This window comes from Elaeis guineensis, chromosome 9, assembly GCF_000442705.2.
Source record: "Elaeis guineensis isolate ETL-2024a chromosome 9, EG11, whole genome shotgun sequence".
Lineage (NCBI taxonomy): Eukaryota > Viridiplantae > Streptophyta > Magnoliopsida > Arecales > Arecaceae > Elaeis > Elaeis guineensis.
Window position 1 is genome coordinate 20,565,005 of NC_026001.2, and position 18,404 is coordinate 20,583,408.

The window sequence follows — 18,404 nt, forward strand, 5'->3', positions numbered from 1 at the left end:
TTTTATATATTTATTTATTTAAAAATTAATAAAAATTATATTTAAAGAAAAAAATCAGAATTTGAGAATCATGTTTAGAATGATTCAAGCTACTTAAATCTAATCTCAATTTTTTTAAAATATTTAATATTTAAAATATTTTTTAATTATTTAAATAAAAAAATTAATTATAAAATAAAAATATATAAAAATAGTATTATATTTTAGTTAATTTAAAAATATTATTTGAAGTATATAATATATTTATTTTAAATTTATAAATTTTAAAATAATTATTAAAATTATTTTAAAATTATATATAATTATTTTAATTATCATTAAACTATCATGTTTTGTTATACTTACATATATTTATAAGAAAAAAATTTAGAATATGACGTTCATTCACTTTAATTAATCAACTATTTTATAGTATATATTTATTTATATAAAAATTATTAAAAAAATAAAAAAAATAAAAAATTAGAGTTAGTTTTAAAATTGAGTATAATGTATAGAATGATTCAAAATAATTGAAATATTTGAATCTAACTTGAGATTTTTTTAAATTTTTTTATAAATATTTAAATAATTAAAAATATTATTAAATAAAAAATATATATAATTAGTGTTATATTACAGTTAATTTAAAATAATTAATATTTTATTATACTTACAGAAATGAGTAAGAAGAAAGATTCAGAGCGTGACATCGATTGGGATCATGGCGAGATGCTCTCGGCTCGGCATCATTGGAGATGCAAATAGTGCAACATAGAGTTCAAGGGAGGAGGAGTGACTAGGTTGAAGCAGTACATAGTTGGTGGTTATCCTGATATGTCCATGTGTCAAAAATATCCACAAGAGATCTGACAATTGATGAAAAAGTACTTTGCTGATTCGAAAGCAACGAAGGAACGGACAAAGTAGAAAGGAATCGAAGTAGATCGTTGAGCTGCAGAGCTACCTTCTTATCACTTTAGAGAGTCAGAGGAGGTTTCTGTTTCAGATGATGAGGAGGCATAGATTGAGGCTGCCATTCAGACGAGCTTGGCAGATCAGTACCGGTAGGAGGAGATGGCCCGGTATAGAGAGTGATTCGGACCATCATGCTATGAATCAGGATCTGGATTAGCAACTAGTGGGGAAAAATTTGAGTTAAGGAGGACTATCTCAGTCAGAGAGCCTGGTGGTAGAGGAAGTAGACGCAGCATGTCTTCTTTGTTGGAAATTTTTGGCAGGAGGAGGAGGTCCTTCAGAGATAATCTAGTAGGAGCCAGCATTCAAGATTTGGATCCATATGCTTTACCCAACAAGGATTCAAAGCAGCAGATAATTGACAGTATACTAAAAAAAGATAAAAAGAAAGATATGTGGCGAGTTATTGGATTATGGTTTCATTTCAACCATATTCCAGCAAATACAACAGCCAATCCTTACTACCGATCTGCTATTTCAGTCATATAGGCTGCCGACCAGGATGTAGATCCTTCAGGATCTAAAGACATTTATGGTCAGCTTCTTGACAGCAACAAGGAGGATCTGCAGAGATGGATTGCTTCTTACAAAAATGAATAGCCTACATATGGTCTGACAGTGATGTGTGATGGTTGGACAGATCCTATTAGACTGAGCATCATTAATTTTTTAACATACTGTGATGGAAAAATATTTTTTCACAAATGAATTGATGCTTCAGATAAGATGCACGATGCCACATATATCCTTGGTCTGATGGAGGAGATGATTGATTCAGTGGGTGAGCAGCATGTCGTGTAGATCATCACAGATAATGGACCACAATATAAGACTGTCAGAGAGTTGCTGATGGAGCAGCGATTACAAATATACTGGACCCCATGTGCTGCACATTGCATTGATCTTATTTTGATGGATATTGGGAAGATTCGCAGGGTGTAGCAGGTAGTGGAGATTGTCCAGACCATTACTAGATTTATCTACAATCACACATGGGTTCTTTCATTGATGCAGATGTATACTGGGGGAAGATCTTACGATTGGATATCACACGGTTTGCTTCCAACTACATAGCACTTGATAGTCTTCTTCAGAAGAAAGCAGCCCTACGTCAGATGTTTGTCAGTGCCGAGTGGCAGGAGAGTAGATATGCGAGGGCCAGCACTGATGGAAGTCATGTGGAGAATTTGGTGACGAGTCAGTCATTTTGACAGCGGACTGAGAAGGTAGTGAAGGCTATCAAACCTTTATATGAGGTACTTCGCGCTGTGGACAGTGAGAGATACCCCCAGATGGGCTTCCTATATTACATGATGGAGAGGATAAAGTAATAGATCAGTGAGAATGATCCCAAGCATGCTCAAAAATTTATTAACATCATTGAGCATTGTTGTGACTATCAGATGGATAGAGATTTGCATCTAGCTGATAAGTTTGGATTCAAGAATATTTTAAAATATTTTTTCGAAGCATAAAAATGAAAGTATGTGTTGGGTATAAAATACCCACAGCCGGAACCCTCAGCGGAATCAGCTACAGAATAGCTCCGCCCGGACTCCTACGGGAGCCGGGCTCCGCCTCCGACATCAACTACAGAACAGCTCCACCCGGACTCCTACGGGAGCCGGGCTCTGCCTCCGACATCAACTACAGAACAGCTCCGCCCGGACTCCTACGGGAGCCGGGCTCCGCTCTCGGTATCGACTGCTGGTAAGCTCCGTCCGGACTCCTACGGGAGTCGGACTTCACCTTTAACTTTGATTGCAGAGGATTTCGCCCGGACTCCTATGGGAGCCGGGCTCCGCTCTCGGTATCGACTGCTGGTAAGCTCCGTCCGGACTCCTACGGGAGCCGGACTTCACCTTTAACTTTGATTGTAGAGGACTCCGCCCGGACTCCTACGGGAGCCGGGCTCCGCTCTCGGTGTCGACTGCTGGTAAGCTCCGTCCGGACTCCTACGGGAGCCAGACTTCACCTTTAACTTTGATAGCAGAGGATTCCGCCTGGACTCCTACGGGAGCCGGGCTCCGCTCTCGGTATCGACTGCTGGTAAGCTCCGTCCGGACTCCTACGGGAGCCGGACTTCACCTTTAACTTTGATTGCAGAGGACTCCGCCCGGACTCCTACGGGAGCCGGGCTCCGCTCTCGGTATCGACTGCTGGTAAGCTCCGTCCGGACTCCTACGGGAGCCGGACTTCACCTTTAACTTTGATTGCAGAGGATTCCGCCCGGACTCCTACGGGAGCCGGGCTCCGCCCGCAGCTTCAGCTCCGAGAGGGTTCCGCTCGGACTCCCACGGAAGTCGGGCTCCACCCACGACCCCAACCGCCAGGAGGACCCCTCCCGGACCTCTACAGAGGTCGGACTCCGACTGCTGCCAAGCTTCAATCAACAGGTCCGCACCCCCTAGCAGGTCACAATAACAACTATGATCCTGTTCCACTTCCTGTAGCGGATTCCACGCGGCTCCATCACCCCCTGCGGCGAACCCATTACTCTCTGACAGGCTGTGTCAACGGCCACGATTCTGCTCCACTCCCTGCGGCAGGTGCTGCGCGACTCCACTACTCCCTGACAGCTAGCGGCAACGGACGCTGCTCCACTACCTGCAACTGGCTCTACGTGGCAGGCCGTAACAATAGCCACGTGTCTACTCCACTATCCTCCGCGATCAATTTCCCTGACCATGGGCGGCCCACTACCAGACGGTTACAAATATCGCCATCAATCCGTTGCCTCCTCCGCCTATAAAAGGGGGACCCAGATACGTTATTCTCTAAGCTCATTTCTTATCTCAAAACTCTGCTAAATTCTCCGTTCGAGCACTCCATTCTTGTTGAGGCAGAGAACTGACTTGAGCGTCGAAGGATCTTGCCGGAGCAACCCCACCTCCGATTTAGACTTTCCTTGCAGGTCCCGACGGCGACCGCGGCTTCCCCGACTCCAGCTTCTCCGGTGCAAGCAGATTTTTGCACCAACAGGATTGGAGCTAGAGGAAGGGCTGTGTCTTCGCAGTACCCTTGTTCTTAAAGGAGCGCTCAACGGATTCGCTTCCGGCCATCTTTTCCGGCATCCAATCCTCCTTCCCTCATCGGATGCCCTCTCATGAGGTCTCTGCACAACTACCTCCGGCTATGGTCGCCGATAAGGGGTGGTCGGATGACCGGTCTCTGCCGGATTCCGTCAACGTCATCTCAGGGAAATCCCGGCGGGAGGCAATCAGCGCACCGGCTACATCCTCCAAGCGACAAAAAGTTGAAGAACCCATAACCTTCACTGAAGTGGACACCCAGGGAGTCCAATTCCCTCATAACGACGCGGTCGTAGTTTCCTTGAACATAGCGAATTACGACGTCCGTCGCATTCTCGTCGATAACGGGAGTTCGGCTGACATCCTGTTCTACAACGCCTTTTCAAGAATGGCCACTCTTAGCGGTCATCTGAGACCGATTTGCTCCCCCTTGATAGGGTTCACCGATGACGCCGTTCCAACGGAGGGAATGATAGCTCTGACTGTGACCGCGGGTCAGTATCCAAAGCAGTCCAGAGCTTCGGTGAATTTTCTGATGGTAAAGGCGCCATCTGCCTACAATGCAATCCTTGGCCGACCCGGCCTCAATGCCCTCAGAGCTGTTGTTTCAACCTACCATTTGAAATTGAAGTTCCCCACCGACCAGGGGATCGGAGAGGTCCGGGGAGACCAAGCCCTGGCCAGACATTGTTACAACATCGCCTTGCAAAGAAGCGATCAAGCGGACCTCTGTCCGGTCGATGGATTGGATGCTCGCGATGACCTCACTGAAGAGAGGGGCGGTCCTATCGAAGACCTAATACCAATCCCTTTGAGTGATGGGAACACGGAGCATGTGGTGTTAATTGGCTCCAATCTGGGGGAGGAGGTGCGAACGCGTCTCGTAGATTTTCTCCGAAGAAATGCGGACGTTTTCGCATGGGTCCCGACGGACATGCCGAAGATCGACACAGAAGTCATGGAACATCATCTGACGGTCGACCCTAAACATCGGCCAACAAAAGAAAAAATTCGGAGTCATGCCCCGGAGAGGCAGAAGACGATAGCCGAGGAAGTGGATAAGCTTCTTAAGGCCGGATTTATTAAGGAAATCAATTATCCTGAGTGGATCTCCAATGTTGTTTTGGTCAAGAAAGCAAATGGCAAGTGGAGGATGTGTATCGACTTCAAAAAGCTGAATAAGGCTTGTCCAAAGGACAGCTACCCCCTTCCCAGAATCGACCAACTGGTGGACGCTACCTCAGGCCATGAGCTCCTAACTTTTATGGACGCGTTCTCCGGCTATAACCAGATTAGAATGGCATCAGAAGATGAAGAAAAGACAGCTTTCATCACTAATCACGGCCTTTACTGCTACAGGGTCATGCCGTTCGGCCTCAAGAACGCGGGCGCCACCTATCAACGACTGGTGAACAAAATCTTCAATGAGCAGATCGGCCGAAACATGGAGGTTTACGTGGACGATATGCTTGTAAAAAGCAGGTCTTCCAGAAATCATGTCGCTGACCTCGAGGAAACCTTTGGCGCTCTTCGAAAGTATAAAATGAAGCTGAACCCGACCAAATGTGCTTTTGGGGTAACCTCAAGAAAGTTCCTGGGCTTCATGGTATCGGGGCGCGGGATTGAGGCCAATCCAGAGAAAATTCGCACCATCCAAGATATGACCGCCCCAAGATCGATCAAAGAGGTTCAGTGCCTCACGGGGAGGATTGCGGCTCTTAATCGCTTTGTCGCGAGGTTGGCCGAACGATGTTTGCCCTTCTTTCAAACCCTCAAGCAGCCGAAGAACTTCTGTTGGACCTCTGAATGCCAACAGGCATTCGAAGAATTAAATGGCTACCTTAGCTCACCCCCACTGCTGGCGAAGCCCGAACCTGGGGAGGAACTATTTTTGTACCTGGCAGTCTCTCCCACAGCCCTCGCAGCTGTCCTTGTCAAAGAAGAAATGAAAGTCCAGCGACCGGTCTACTACATTAGCCGTGCGCTGAGGGATGCCGAGACCAGGTATACTAAATTAGAAAAACTGACCTACGCCTAGTTGATTGCAGCTCGGAGACTCCGACCTTACTTTCAAGGGCACACGGTGATGCTACTCACCGATCAACCGATCAAGGCAGTTTTGCACCGAGCTGAGACCTCTGGAAGAATGGCAAAATGGGCAATCGAGCTCACAGAATTCGACATCAACTACAAACCTAGACCAGCAATCAAAGCCCAAATATTGGCAGATTTCATAGTAGAGTGCACCATCCCAGAGGAGGCCGAACCTGAGCAAAGCAAAGTTGACGACCTGAAGACTCAACTGAACTCCCCCAACGAAGAAGCCAGTCCCTCCGATTGCTTTTGGACCCTCTATGTGGATGGATCTTCCAACATGGCAGGCGCGGGTGCAGGCCTGATCTTGGTCAGCCCGGAGGGAGTCGTCGCGGAGTACGCTCTGCATTTCGAGTTCCCCGTAACAAACAATGGAGCGGAATATGAAGCTCTGATTGCAGGATTAAGGATCGCCAAAGAGCTTGGAATAGGTCAACTCCGGGTGCACAGCGACTCCCAACTTGTGGTGGGACAAGTCAGCGGGAGCTATGAAGCGCGGGAGGACAGTATGGCCAAATATCTTGAGAAAGTAAAGGAGTTTACCCCCACTTTTAGCAGTTTCGACATCAGGCAGATTCCAAGATCGGAAAATACTAGAGTCGATCTTCTCTCCAAGCTGGCGACATTGGCTCCGGCCGAATTGCCCAAAGACGTCCTCTTTGAAGTTCTAAAACATCCGAGTACAGAAGAACCGCGGCCCGTAGTGGAGATTGACCACGAGCCCAGCTGGGTCGACCCACTGATAACCTATCTTAGAGATGGAGTTCTCCCCCAGGATGCGAAAGAGGCCCGGAAAATCCGAAATCAAGCCTCCTGGTACATCCTTTATGAGGGCAAATTATACAAAAGATCATATTCCTTGCCCCTCTTAAGGTGTCTTCGACCCTCAGAAGCTGACTACGCTTTATGGGAAGTACACGAGGGGGCTTGCGGAAACCATTTGGGTGCCAGATCTTTATCCCACAAGCTACTCCGCCAAGGGTATTACTGGCCAACAATGCATCATGATTCGATTGAATATGTCAAAAAGTGTGATCGATGCCAGAGATACGCCAACATCCAGAGACAACCCGCTACCGAGCTCACACCCTTGAGTGCCCCATGGCCTTTTGCACAATGGGGGATGGATATTCTTGGCCCCTTTCCCATGACGTCTGGGCAAAAGAAGTTCCTCCTTGTAGCGATCGACTACTTCACCAAATGGGTCGAGGCCGAACCACTAGCAAAAATCACAGAAGCAAAAGTACAAGATTTCGTTTGGAAGTCAATCGTGTGCAGGTTCGGTCTGTCTAGAATCCTAATCACTGATAACGGACGGCAATTCATGGGAGCATGATTCGTCGAATTCTGTGAAGATCTAAACATCTCGCACAACTTCACATCAGTAGCCCACCCTCAGGCGAACGGCGAAGCTGAGGTAACTAACAGAACCCTATTGCAGGGAATTAAGACAAGGCTGGAAAAAGCAAAAGAAACTTGGGCGGATGAGCTTTATCATGTGCTATGGGCGTATCGAACCACCCAGAGGCTACCTACGAGGGAGACTCCCTTTGCTTTAGCCTTCGGTACGGAAGCCGTCATCCCGATCGAGCTTAAACTCCCGTCGGCACGAGTCGTGACATTCGATGAACCCCAAAATGCACAAAGTCTCAGAACTAACCTCGACCTACTGGAAGAAAGGTGGGAGATTGCTCAGGTTCGAATGGCAGCCTATAGACAGAAAGTTGCCCGATATTACAACGCCCGGGTCAAGAGCAAAGCCTTTAAAGCAGGGGATCTGGTGCTTCGACGAGCTGCTGTCTCACAACCTCAGGACCGGGGGAAGCTCGCCCCGAACTGGGAGGGACCTTATGAGATCAAGGAAGTAGTTCGGCCCGAAACTTATTATCTCAAGGAGCTCGGAGGAGCCGACCTCCCACGACCATGGAGCTCAGAAAACTTACGGATGTACTACCAGTAACTTCGTTTTAGTCGAAAATCGCATACCCATGCGTCTTTAGACGATTCAAGCAAACTGTGTCAAAAACAAAAGGGCAATCTCACAAAGTCGAAGGCCCGGTTCTTTTAGACCGGATGGAGGGAGAGGCCTTACAACGCCCATATGTGCCCCCACAGCCCTGTTAGGGACAGGAGGAGAACCTCGCCCTAACTTGAGCAAAGTCGAAGGCCCGGTTCTTTTAGACCGGATGGGGGGAGAGGCCTTACAACGCCCATATGTGCCCCCACAGCCCTGTTAGGGACAGGAGGAGAACCTCGCCCTAACTTGAGCAAAGTCGAAGGCCCGGTTCTTTTAGACCGAATGGGGGGAGAGGCCTTACAACGCCCATATGTGCCCCCACAGCCCTGTTAGGGACAGGAGGAGAACCTCGCCCTAACTTGAGCAAAGTCAAAGGCCCAGTTTCTTTAGACCGGATGGGGGGAAAGGCTTTACAACGCCCTAATGTGCCCCCACAGCCATGTCAGGAACAGGAGGAGAACCTCGTCCTGACATGAGCAAAGTCGAAGGCCCGGTTCTTTTAGACCGGATGGGGGAGAGGCCTTACAGCGCCCTAACGCGCCCCCACAAGCCAGGCTGATAATGAGAGAAAAACCTCACGCCGGCTCGAGCAAAATGAAAGGTCCGGACTCCTACGGGAGCCGGGTTCCGACGTCAAGGAAGGCTTCACCCGGACTCCTACGGGAGCCGGGTTCCATCCACGACGCCATGGAAGGCTTCACCCGGACTCCTACGGGAGCCGGGTTCCATCCACGATGCCAAAGAAGGTTTCATCCGGACTCCTACGGGAGCCGGGTTCCGATGCCAAGGAAGGCTTCACCCGGACTCCCACGGGAGCCGGGTTCCATCGCCGACATCAGCTACAGACAACCCCGTCCGGACTCCTACGGGAGCCGGGCTCCGCTGACAACAGCAACTGCCGATAGGCCTTGTCCAGACCCCTACGGGACCCGAACTTTGCCTACGACTTTGATTGCAGGAAGACTTCGCCCTGACCCCTACGAGAGCCAGGCTACTCCAACCTCAGGAGGGCTTCTCCGTTCGGACTCCCAAGGGAGCCGAACTTAGCTCCGACTTCAGCAGAGAAAAAACCCAAGCAAAAAAGGAAAGCAAACAGTGCCCGAAGGCAACAGAAGCTCGAACCCCCAAATTCAAGCCCTAGGAGAGACTTCGGGCCCGAAGGGCCCCAAGCGAACCTGCAACCGTCGACGGAATGACAATCGGGTATCTCCGAACGGCGTAAGAGCCGAAAAGTAGCTCGGCAAATGACAACCCCACATGAACAGAAGAGGTCGTCGACGACCTTGGGATGACGTAATGCAGACGAAGAGAAGGAAAGAAAAATGAAGAAGTTTGACAGACAACTATTTAATGTGAGATGCAGACGAGGTAACAAAATCTCTTTTTCATTTAACAAGAGTATACGTTACAAGACCCGATGGGTCAGGAAAAAAAGAAGAAGAAGATACACGTCATCGCAAGCCTCGCAAACACGGTTCGGGAAGGGTGCACCGGAGGCCGCTCCGAGCTGCGAACTCCTCTTCCCGTCTCTGTCCTTCTCAATCGCGTTCTCCAGTGCGTGTAACAGCTCTCGCCCCATCTCGCCTCATTCTGTCTCCGAAGTCCCAACCTAGCGAGAAAAGGGTGGGATAGATCTCCGGAGGCGGTAAGGGCAACGACGGCAGTAGCGAAGACCTGTTTCAAGAAGAATCGGAGTCACCTTGGAAGCGGTAGTGACGCCAGAGATGTGCCTCATCTCCGAATGCTCCACGACAGCCGCCACCCAAAATGCTCCGGCAAGGTCGGCATGCGCTACTTCCACCGTCCCCGCAATAAGTTCCACTGCCCCACCGTCGACGCCGACCGCCTCCGGTCCCTCGACCCCGACGGCGTCAAGGATCCCGTCATGGCTTATGACGGCAGCTCTGCCCTCTTGACCGGTATCACCCCGCCTTGCTACTCCAAAATTCGCGGGCAGAATAACTTCACCGACAGCCCCCGTTACTAAACCTCTGTTGTTGAAGAAATTCTTTCCTGAGCCCCCTTTAAAACGATGGAGATTCTCACCGGCCGCCGTTCTCCTCCTCACCTTTCTCCAAGCCCTAAAAATCCCCTCAAGAACAGCCTCCGGGGTAGAGGACATGGTGTAGAAACCCTTAGAGAAGAATTGGGGAGCTGAAGAAGGCAAGGACTGGTGCGAGGGAAGCAAGGCTCTCAGGCGAAAGAAGGGCGCCAGGATGAAGCCATGAAAGGACTAGGGGGTTTAAATAGCCGACGGATCCTAGCGCAGTTATGGCGGCGAGTCTTCCTAGGCCAACTGGTGCGTGCCACGTGTCGCGCTTATCCCCTTCATCACTATCGAGGGTTGACCGTTCGCAAATTCTCGTGGCACGGCGCTTGGGGATCGCATTTCGACGGAGGTTCCGAAAAGACTCTTCAGGTCACCTTCACCGAAAAGCGGGCTCTGACGTACACACATTAAATGCCAAAATATCTGGAGGCGGCAGTGCGCAGGATTCGAAAAGACGGTTCCGGCTGTGCCCATCTCTCTCTGTACTTCCTTCGTTTGAAATTCAAACTCGAAAGTAGGGGGACTGGTGTTGGGTATAAAATACCCACAGTCGGAACCCTCAGCGGAATCAGCTACAGAACAGCTCCGCCCGGACTCCTACGGGAGCCGGGCTCCACCTCCGACATCAACTACAGAACAGCTCCGCCCGGACTCCTACGGGAGCCAGGCTCCGCTCTCGGTATCGACTGCTGGTAAGCTCCGTTCGGACTCCTACGGGAGCCGGACTTCACCTTTAACTTTGATTGCAGAGGATTCCGCCAGGACTCCTACGGGAGCCGGGCTCCGCTCTCGGTATCGACTGCTGGTAAGCTCCGTCCGGACTCCTACGGGAGCCGGACTTCACCTTTAACTTTGATTGCAGAGGACTCCGTCCGGACTCCTACGGGAGCCGGGCTCCGCTCTCGGTGTCGACTGCTGGTAAGCTCCGTCCGGACTCCTTCGGGAGCCGGACTTCACCTTTAACTTTGATAGCAGAGGATTCCGCCCGGACTCCTACGGGAGCCGGGCTCCGCTCTCGGTATCGACTGCTGGTAAGCTCCGTCCGGACTCCTACGGGAGCCGGACTTCACCTTTAACTTTGATTGCAGAGGACTCCGCCCGGACTCCTACGGGAGCCGGGCTTCGCTCTCGGTATCGACTGCTGGTAAGCTCCGTCCGGACTCCTACGGGAGCCGGACTTCACCTTTAACTTTGATTGCAGAGGATTCCACCCGGACTCCTACGGGAGCCGGGCTCCGCCCGCTGCTTCAGCTCCGAGAGGGTTCCGCCCGGACTCCCACGGAAGTCGGGCTCCACCCACGACCCCAACCGCCAGGAGGACCCCTCCCGGACCTCTACAAAGGTCGGACTCCGACCGCTGCCAAGCTTCAATCAACAGGTCCGCGCCCCCTGGCAGGTCACAATAATAACTATGATCCTGTTCCACTTCCTGTAGCGGATTCCGTACGGCTCCATCACCCCCTGCGGCGAACCCATTACTCTCTGACAGGCTGTGTCAACAGCCACGATTCTGCTCCACTCCCTGCGGCAGGTGCTACGCGACTCCACTACTCCCTGACAGCTAGCGACAACGGACGCCGCTCCACTACCTGCAACTGGCTCTACGTGGCAGGCCGTAACAATAGCCACGTGTCTACTCCACTATCCTCCGCGATCAATTCCCCTGACCATGGGCGGCCCACTACCAGACGGTTACAAATGTCGCCATCAATCCGTTGCCTCCTCCGCCTATAAAAGGGGGACCCAGATACGTTATTCTCTAAGCTCATTTCTTATCTCAAAACTCTGCTAAATTCTTCGTTCGAGCACTCCATTCTTGTTGAGACAGAGAACTGACTTGAGCGTCGGAGGGTCTTGCCGGAGCAACCCCACCTCCGGTTTAGACTTCCCTTGCAGGTCCCGGCGGCGACCGCGGCTTCTCCGACTCCAGCTTCTCCGGCGCAAGCAGATTTTTGCACCAACAATATGCTTAATCAGTCTCGAAATTTATCGACAGCTTATTACTTGAATTTGAGATTTCAGTATACCATTCTGAAGATAGATATGGACAGTAAGCTTCTTGCTGCTCTTTGCAATGTCATATATAAGATGGTGCTCGATCCAGAAATCACGTCATTGTGTCTGCAAGAGGTATGCTAGTTTAAAATAAATATAATTATTTAATTAAATTTAATTTAATATATTTATAAATAATAAATATATTTTATTTTAGATAAAATAATTTAGAGAGGGATCAGACAGTTTTGGAGTTTCATCAACTGTTGTAAGCAAAAAGCAGATGAATTTAGATAAATTACATATCAATAATGAGCAACATAGATTGATATGTAATTTTGCTTAATAATATCATCAAATTTGATATATAATTTTGCTTTTATAGCTAAATGGTAGATTCATTTTGAAACGTCAGCAGAAAATTTAAGACATATGACTGTCCGTATTCTTTCTCAAACGGTCTCTGCTAGTGGCTGTGAGCTTAATTGATCCACTTTCGTCCTTATCCACAGCAAACAGAGAAATCTTCTGACACAAAAATACTTCGACGATCTTGTATATATTCACTACAATCTGAGGCTGAGGTTAAAATGCATTCAGAAAGAAGTTCAGTTGAAGTACACTGATCCGATGCTGGATGATTATGCCGACGAGGATAATGATCCGATCATCGGATGGCTTGCAGGTCAGTAGTAGGAGCTAGAGCTTGATGAGCTAGGATCCCCTCCACGATCAACCAGTGTGGTGGCGAGGAAGATCAGGGTGGATTTAGGGCAATGGGCAGAAGAAAATATTTCACATAGGATTCCAGCTGATCAGCCACAGCCTGAGGGGACATAAGGGACTCATTCATTACATGACTCGTTGTCTGATATATTTTTTTAGAGATTCGAGCGAGAGATGTATAGACGATTCTTCCGACAACCAGCAAGAAGGTATCCATCCTCCCAATCATAGGAAACTCAGTCACAAAGGGGCACAAGGGAGAAAGGAAAAAATAGTTGTACGTGTACTACTCTCGAGAGTACAGGAGCTATCTGGCTTAGATACGGACACCAGGGAGAGTGATGATATTACTGATAGTAGTAGCAATGGATCTGATGATCAGAGAGAAATTGAAAGACAGGAGACCACCGTTTATGAGATACAACCATGGGGTGACATTCAATTCATCGATGAGTCTCAATTTACATATGTCACACAGGATAGGGATCATGGTGGACAAGTTGGTAAAGACCGTGGAGAGCCAATTTCATATAGACGATGGGCTCCTAGAGGTCATCCAGCACATGATGCAGCTGCGGACGATCTTGCACGTGAAGTAGGATCCATGGATGTATCTGCATCATCCTTGCATTATGGATCCTATTATCTGCAGCCACCTTATAATCCATATGCATATGGTACATCCGAGACATCGTCTTCTAGTGATTACTATCCTATACAGTCTGGAGCATCTTACGGATCAGATTTTGCTACTGGCATATTTGGATGGGCTCCTCCATAGCCGTACCATCATCCCAAGGATACTTCTCAGAGTCAGAGTTTTAGTGAGAGGTCTGAGATATCTTACAATGCAGAGAGGATACCTTATAGGATGAATATTCAAGAGTACGGTGCAGCTTGGCTAGAGGGTTGGACTGATGTCCCTCCAGACTATATTAATGATCCAGACATCTACGAGTATCACAGACACTCGACAAAAAATTAAATACAGAGTACATCTTGAGGTTCGTATATCAATTATTATGCTTTGTACTTTAATATTTAGATATATTTTAATATATATTATATATATATATTTATTTTAAGATGATATAGTTGAAATATAATGTAAATAAATATATATTTAAAATTTTGGATCAAGAGTCTTTGTATCGCTATCTAACTCCAAATTGAATCCAAATATATCAATAATATATAATATAATGCCATTTTCAGATTGTATTTATCAATTATTAACTTCAACATTCAAAAAAAAATAAAAATCAAAAAAAAAATTATGTACCGATACCAAATCGATATGCTATGGCGTACCGTGTATCGGTACGATATGGTACGGTATGATACCGTATCGGCCGGCACCGACATGCTGTCCGATACTGATATAGAAACTTTGGTTCTCTTATTATTTTAAATAAATTGATAACTTCTACCTTCAATTCGAGGAATTTCTTTAATTTTTTAGCGAGTACTAGAATCTACACAGTTGCATATGAGCCTGACTTTGGCCGGCTCACCCATGTTTATCCTATGGATAAATTCTTAATCAATTATTTCATCAAATATTTTTAGTAATTAATTTTATCTTAGAATTCTAACAGTAGGCTTTAGCCTCTACTGAAAGGTCTAGTTAGGTCCAACCATTAATATGATCACACTTAAGAATCTAGCCACAAATAATCAAGTCTGACTTTGGTCGGTCATCCTGATCACCCATAAGAGAGACTCGACTGAGTCGTCATATTATGAATGGTAATTTTAATAGTAGATGAGCATCAAACTTTTGGATTGTCCAATGATCATCCAACTATTAGACTTATTATCATCAAACTTAATGGGAGGCAATGATCTAGTTATCTCCATAACTATTTCATTTTAAAGACATAATAATTTTAGAAGATTTAATTAATTGAATTGATATATGAGAAAAGATTTGATTAGTTATTCTTAATCCTCTCACTGACTTCACTAAGTCAGATTAAAGAAGATTAGGTTCAATCTAGTCCACCCAACCAGTCATAAATCCTCCCACTGATTTCACCAAGTCATGATAAGGACTCAAGACAAGTTAACTAGGGGCACCTAAATCAGTCATACTGATTTTTAGTTAGCATGGGTCAAGCCTAATCATTAAGTGATCTAATCAAAATATGATTGATCATGTTGGTCAGATAAGTGAGATCGATGGGAGGATATATCATTAACTCGTCATAAACTCAATCTATGCAAGTAGCTCTCAATTAGTAACCACCGATCAAGATTGTCAAACTTACCTTAGACACCAACTGGTTAAACAGTTTCAATTTGATCGACTTATGACTTGGGTTTGACCTCGGAGCTACGATCAAGGTCCATCTTGGTCTAATCAAAGACATGGACTTGACAAATTACAATTATTGAAAATTGATCAAGAGAAAAATTGATCCAATCAGAATTAACTTTTAATTAGATTTGATCAATTACTAACATGGTCCATTATCAATGATTTCTAACTCTAGATCTAATCCAGTTAAATAGACTTGACTCGAGCTAACCCATTAATCCATGAATTTTGAAATTGATATCTTAAATCTTTGATTCTTAAATCTAGATCACTTAATTCTTAATTAAGTTTTAGATTGACATAGGTTGGAGTTTGATGTTTGAAAATAATTTTTAGTTTTATAAAATATTTTTACAAACAATCATCCATTAATTAAAATTCTAATTTCAGATCTAAGATATATTATATCAGAACTAAAATAAAATTTTAAAATTTTTTTGTTGTTCATCTTCATGAAAAAGATCGTCCAGCACCCCTACACGCCATAGGAGAACCTCATCGAATGAGAGGACAGAGTCATAAAATCTTACTTTCTCCTATGATCGGATGGCTATGGAGATCTATCCAATTAGATTACTACACTGCTCATATTCTAGATTAGTTATTTAGATCTAATCTAAATAATTAAAATTAGATTAATATCAAATTATATTCAAAAAATTTATATCATAAGAAATCAAAGGTTTGATACCATTGTTGGAAAACAGGCAGTTCAAAGTATGCATTTTTTAAAATTTTTATTATGAAAGTAGTAGATTAAACTTTTTAATATTTTACACATACTTTAGATCAGATTTAAACTATCTTTTAAGGATTTATGATATGAGAATAATGCATAAAAAAATCTGATTTAACATAAAAGACTGCATCGATCGTATCGATGGTCTGAATTAGATCTAACGGTTAGATCTGATCCGATGAGTTCAGAACTCATTATCTGATCATTGATCGATGATCAGCACTATTGATGAACATAGTAGGAGGTCTTTCTGATATCAAGTAGCCGCACAGCACATCCGACCTCTACAGGTAATCCACTCAAAGCCCTGAATAGATCGTCCTTTCTAGGAGTGTTAGCTCGCGACGAAGGCTCTGGATGGCTGATGGAGACTCTTTCTTCAGATCGAATGGATATCTCTGGATCAAAAGATGGAGCTTTTCAAGAAGGAGATGGTAGGGAAGAAGAAGAACAAAATTTCTTTTTGTTTTTCTCTCACAAAGCTGGAACTAGGAAACCCTAAAAGCCCACCCTAGATCTCACGCCCAAAGAGGAACTTTCTTCCTCATTTTCTCATGCCTGGATGGCCACCCCTCTCTCAAATTTTTCATGCCTAAACCCTGAGGTTCTCTCACACCAAAAGTAATCTAATGGTGCACACAAGAAACACCCCTTCTTAGGGTGGTGTCCCATCAAGATATGGATAGAGTTTGTACATTTTGTTTAGGTTCAAACAGGATTTGATCTTATCACGAATTCAAATCAGATTTGAACTCTATTTTGAATCAAACTCAATTCACATCTAAGAGACTCAGAAAGTGGGTGACAAACCTTAGATTGGTGCAAAAACATTCATGCCAAAAACCATTTTAGTGTGATGAGAAAAGGTGGTTGACGGCAAGAAGAGTCCCACCAATCTCGAACTCTAGGTTTAAGTTTGATTTCAAACCAATTTGAACTCAAACTTAAACCAACAAAATTCTAATCCAAAGAGGATCAGAAGAAGCATCACACACCTTTTGGGAGCAAAAAATTCTATATGAAAACTCTTTTCACGTGTGAAGAAGCGATGGGCAGGTAGGGTGGCGCAAGGAGTTGTTCAACTCAAATTCGAATTTGTATTCTTATCTAATTAGGTTCTTAATCCAATCAAATTAGATTAGATCCAATTATATTATCTAATTTAATTAAATAATAAATAATTTAATTAAATTTTAATTAAATTAAGAATTAATCGAGCTCGAATCAGGAATCAAACACCCTTAGTGATTAGGTCATCTCATAACCTAATCGGGTCAAATCAAATTGAATCTAATTCAATTAGATTTAATCCAAACTTCAATACTTAATCAAATTAAATTAATTAGTAATCTAATCACTAATGAATCTTCTATCCTTCATCAATAATTAATGAATTAATTTATTATAATTTTTACACAAATTTAATCATTAATCGAATTGACGATTAAATTCTAGAATGATTCTCAATCGTTGATCAGCCACATGATTAGTCGAAAACTTCTTTTGAATGTGATCTTATATGTTTGAACCTAAGTTGATAGTATAGGAATGAACTTTCTATACTAATCAAAGTGACCATCCAGCAATGATACCTGACGTTCGGATAGATCGAAAGATTGCAAAGCATCATTCATGAACCTATTGGTATATGGTTACTGTATAATTCATCCTTTGACCTTAATGCTCAAGATGACCTGGGTTTAACTGTCAACCCCAGAGTAATCAGCTATATTTTATCTCAACCTTTCAAATCCATCACATGGATTATCTGATCAAGTTTTACTGAATTGAAATACACTGATATATTAACTCCTACTTATTTAGAGGGGTCAAATCCATCTTGACTCACATACTAACTTCGCAAGTACTTGACTGTACCAAAAAATTTTCATCACTGAATTAAAAATTCAGATAGTCCGGTACCAAAGCACAGTGAGTTGCTTGGCAAGTCACCATGATGATCTCAGTCAGAGAGACACTTATACCCATATCTTTCGCGAGCTACTCTTGACAGCAGAGTACTCAGCAATTGATCATGTTCAATGAGATGTACTCCTATGTCTCACTTGTATGCCATACCAGTATCTTCACACCACTAGATTACAAGGATAACCAACATATATGATACACAACGACCTATACGATAATCAGACCATCATCCTAGTAATAGCATATTATTTGATCGTGAACTTATTTTAAGGACTAAATGATATATCCTCCTATATCGATTAGGATAGTCTTAAGAACTTCATCATAATAATTGAAGTTCATTAAGAAGATATACACTACTTTATAATGAAAAAGTTAAATAATAATTTTATTAATTTATCAATTTATATATATTTATAAAATAAGCTCAACCATCAACAGACTGATGATTGGCTTTGAAACATAATTTTCAATATTAATCACTGTTCTCCATGACGATCCTATGATTGGAGAGTATTTAAAAACTAACTATTAATAATGTATGT

At 44.7% G+C, this 18,404-nt stretch overlaps 1 pseudogene; it reads left to right on the forward strand.

Annotated features, from left to right (window-relative positions):
* The first annotated feature begins 660 nt into the window (after positions 1-660).
* On the forward strand, positions 661-13,856 carry LOC140851472 (uncharacterized; annotated as a pseudogene).
* The last annotated feature ends 4,548 nt before the right edge of the window (positions 13,857-18,404 follow it).